The sequence below is a fragment of the Myotis yumanensis genome, unplaced genomic scaffold (genome assembly GCF_028538775.1).
Source record: "Myotis yumanensis isolate MYYU_CA2020_CCGP unplaced genomic scaffold, mMyoYum1.0.hap1 SCAF_1, whole genome shotgun sequence".
Classification (NCBI taxonomy): domain Eukaryota; kingdom Metazoa; phylum Chordata; class Mammalia; order Chiroptera; family Vespertilionidae; genus Myotis; species Myotis yumanensis.
This window is the reverse complement of record NW_027223752.1, coordinates 146,287,962-146,292,198: the sequence shown is the minus strand read 5'-3', so window position 1 is coordinate 146,292,198 and position 4,237 is coordinate 146,287,962. Positions and strand designations below refer to the sequence as shown.

Genomic DNA, 4,237 nt, shown 5'->3' with positions numbered 1-4,237 from the left:
AAAAAAAAACAAAACACACACATACACACAAAACAAAGAGTGGCTTAAATGAATGTGCTTTTTTTTAAAAACCTTCCTTACAAACTTTATTCCCAGGCTTCTTCAGCTTAATTAGCTACAAAGAATGACTTGTTTCTAAGCAAAAAACAAACAAACAAAAAACTGAAAATAGCTGCAGTGTCCAACGGGCTTGGGCTTAAGTTTATTAGAGGTATAGATTTTATGAGATCCATAACAAATTTTGAACAGGCATTCATAATATAAAATAGCAGCCCCCAGTAACTTTTTCAAGGTTATTTTCTTCAGAAATTGACTCAGCTCAGTTTGCTTCGTTCTTGGAAGTCTCATCAAAATTCTCCACAAGATCTGGAACTTGATCATCATCATCCCCTCTGGTAACAGTGGTACTTTGCCATCCACAGATTGTTTGGACCCAGCTTTAGCCAGTCTCTGTAAAGCAGGCAGACCGAATGCCCCATGCTGGTTGGCCTGCTGGGTAGCGCCTCTGTCCCCCGCTGTGTCTCAGCACTGCCAGTAACCATGCAAGTGTTTGCTGCCAGAGATGCCTGAACTTTAGGGCTGCTAAAGTGGATCGCTGCTCCTTGGTTTGTGAACGTATTTACCTCTTCAATACCAGAGGTATTGTTGCCCCTAGCTTCTTTCAGAACTGGAGCTTTTATCATCTGCTATCGCTGTTCTGTGAACAGCCTTCTTCTTTCTGCGGCCAGTTCCTTTCCCACCAGGGCGCACTTGGGCCTGCAGTTTAGTGTTTCTCTTGGTTCCTGATAGTTCCTTTCACCTTGTTGGGGAGGGAATGGGGCCTGGTGGGGGACTAGGGTTGGCACTGAGTGGGTCTTGGGCAGAGCAGCTGAGGATCAAATGAATGTTTCTTTACAGAAGCTATAAGAAGACAAAAGGAGTGGGGTCTCCCTACTGTGGGCTTACTACATACATTTTGGTTCTGCAATTGAAGGGTTAGGGGTGTTTTTAAAGTGGAAGACCACACAAGGAAGAAAGAATTGGGATCTGGAAGGATTAAATCAGAACCCAAGAAGCGACCCCAAAAAAGAATGATCATGAGGAGAGGAGCATCACCACCCATGTACTGAGCCACTCATGGTCCCCGTCACTGACTGTCACACGCATGGCTCCCTGCACACCAATGCACACTTTCTAAATGCAGTGCTGCTTCCCTGGCTATCGGTGGCTGAACTGGGGCCAACACCCAGCTCCACACAGCTTTCCAGCCTGCTCAGCAGTTCTCCGGGATCCGGCGGGAAAACTCTGTGGAGAAGAGAGTGCCACACAGAATCGTGATTGACATCCTCTTACGGGGGGTTGTATGTGACACTCGCAGAAGGCCTCAGCACCATAGGAGGCAAAGAAAACGGAGAGGCACACACAGAGAACACAGTCGAAAGAATCCATAACACGGAGAGCTTAGCTCTTAGCTGCAGGAGCAGAAAAGAGGAAGATTGCGGCTGAGACAGCCTAACCATGGAGCACCCACACCAGGATGTCCAAGATTGGGGCTTGCAATATAATCCTTTGTGGCTTTAGAAGAAATTAGTGGAATGTCTATTTACATTTCTTTATCTCATTGCTTCTTCGTTGTTATTCTTTGTGTACCTTTAAAAAAATACATATGTTGAGGGAAGCATGCTAAAATTATTTTCACTATTGGATGATCAAAACATTTGGATCAGCGGCTGGAGTGATAGTGCGTCTTGAAAATGTTCCTGCTTGCAGCCAGGCCTGGAGCTAGGGCTACTGACTCTGTCTTCTTTTCTCCTTGTACTTCCTTACATTTAAACCTCACTAATGAAGTACCCCAAATATATCTCCAGTAAGGGCCAGTCTAGAAATAGTGACGAGTTTTGGTCTATGCTGTCACAAGGACAACAACCATATAAGTCAAGAGGGTGGGGAAGGGAAGATCAGAGCTAGGAGCCTGGGAAGGAAACGGGAATGGTCAGAGGGGAATGTCCAGCTGCCCCCAAACACTGTCAAGGAAAGGAGGCATTTGGATTGAGGCTAGAATCCAGTTGATCTACACTAAAAATTATGTCTTTTCTGTGATTTACTCTCTTGGATACACACTTCTGAGATGGTTAACTTGAGTATTTTAATCGAACTTCTAGGTAGTTATTCTGTGGAGTTTCCTGAGAATCATTTAACATTAAACATTTAAAAAAAAAAACAGTAAAACATTTGAGGAGAGAGCTCTAAAAATAACCAAACTTTCACAGATTTTCATCAAATTTTCTACCTACCCTATAGGTCTGGTAGCTGAAAATTTTTTCCTATAGAGCAAAACACAGAAAAGGTTGTATTTAAAAGTGGCAAGAAATTCACTAAGAAACAAAAAAAGGAAGAAATTTCCAAACTAACATATTGAAATAAATTTAATGATTTTATTCAGTATCATTAAGCAAAAATGAAACAATTGAAAATATAAGGTAGCAAATGGTATGTTATATCTACTATGTTCTAACATCCATAATTATTGCTGCTGATGGTAGAATTCATGAGCATGTAGAATAGATCAATGGGTGATTAGCTATCCTTTTCATATTCTGTACATGTGAAAACCTAACTCTGTTTATTCATAAATGATTTTTCTTACAAAAGGAGAAACTATTTTCATAAATAATTTAGTATTCTTCAGCCTATTGATAGCATCTCTCTTTGTCAATTACATTTTTTCCAACTAAAAGTGTCTTGAGATGTTCAAATATGTAAGTTACTGTATGATTCATAATAACTTTGCCCCAAAAGATGCATCCAACCTCCAAAAACTTGGTCAGGTTGCTGCCAAATATCTCTTAGCCCTGGTTATGTGTCCATTCCTATCCAGCAAAACTGTGGACAATCACAAAGGAAAAATTTTTTTTAAATATATTTTATTGATTTTTTTACAGAGAGGAAGGGAGAGAGATAGAGAGCTAGAAACATCGATGAGAGAGAAACATCGATCAGCTGCCTCCTGCACATCTCCCACTGGGGATGTGCCCGCAACCCAGGTACATGCCCTTGACCAGAATCAAACCTGGGACCTTTCAGTCCGCAGGCCGACGCTCTATCCACTGAGCCAAACCGGTTTCGGCTCACAAAGGAAAATTGATCATGGTCCCTGGGCTGAGGGAGTTTGCACTCTTGCAGGGTTGACAAAACATGCACATCAATAATTATAATACAAGATCAAACATATACACTGCAAAAAAGGCATAAATAAAACATGAGAAATATCAGAGAGGAAGTGCTCACTTCCAGTGGGGCTATCACAGAGAATGGTGCATTTGGTCCAGACTTAAAGGAAAATTATGATTTAGGAAGCTAAAATCAGGTGAAGAGGAGTAGGAGGCAGAGAAGAGGAAAACAGGAAGAGAGGAATGGTGGTGAGAGCTAGGGAGAGGGGTGGAAGAATAGGGAGAAGGGAAACCCAAGAAAATCACAGAGTCTCAGATAAAGAATGGAAAAACTTGGAGTCAGTTAGGAAAAAGTGAGTGATAGGATTGAGTTAGCTCTAATGTAGAGAGGAGTAAAGGAATAGGTAATAAAGAAGAGTAGGTTGGTTGGTTCAAAGACTGTGGTTAGAACAGCTTCTCTTCCTTAATTTTTTCATTTTCTTCTTTCAGCCGTGTTTGTTCTCAATTCACTTTGGAGCACCCATAAACTACTAATTTTGTTTATTTGTTTACTTACCCGCCTCCTTTCCTAAACCCAGAGCTCACTGAGGGCAGGACTGGTGTTGTTTTCCTTTTTGTATCCACAAAGCCTAACATGGAGCTCAGCACAGAGAGGTCTGTAGGATGGATAAAAGCTGTCCTGTGGGTATTTAGGATTTTGCAGTTGGTGACCATGTCTAATGATTAACGAAGGCGTAAAACAGGACAGCAGCTCGGCATGCCATCTGGACAGTCAACCTGACCTGGTTTGGAGGTCACCTGGGCTATTTCTTCAATCTGAGCAAGACTTTACACAAGTACTTACCTGCTGCACATGCATCACACTCACTTGCAAAATGATCGCCTCACAGGGTTGTTGTGAGGATTAAATGAGCTAATGTGGGCTGGATCTTGAGCACATTGCCTGGGACATAGTACGTACTCCTTTTACATATTATCTTATTATTAAATAGTAAATATGGCTTGTCGATGACACATGAAGGCTGAACACTGTGTCAACGTGACATTGGCTTCATGTTCAAAGTACAAAGGCTGGATAAATAACTCTG

The 4,237-nt window shown here is 41.7% G+C and overlaps 1 pseudogene; it reads right to left on the bottom strand.

Annotated features, from left to right (window-relative positions):
- Positions 1-319: 319 nt before the first annotated feature.
- LOC139018922 (transcription factor BTF3 homolog 4 pseudogene) lies at positions 320-3,863 on the bottom strand (annotated as a pseudogene).
- Positions 3,864-4,237: the final 374 nt, after the last annotated feature.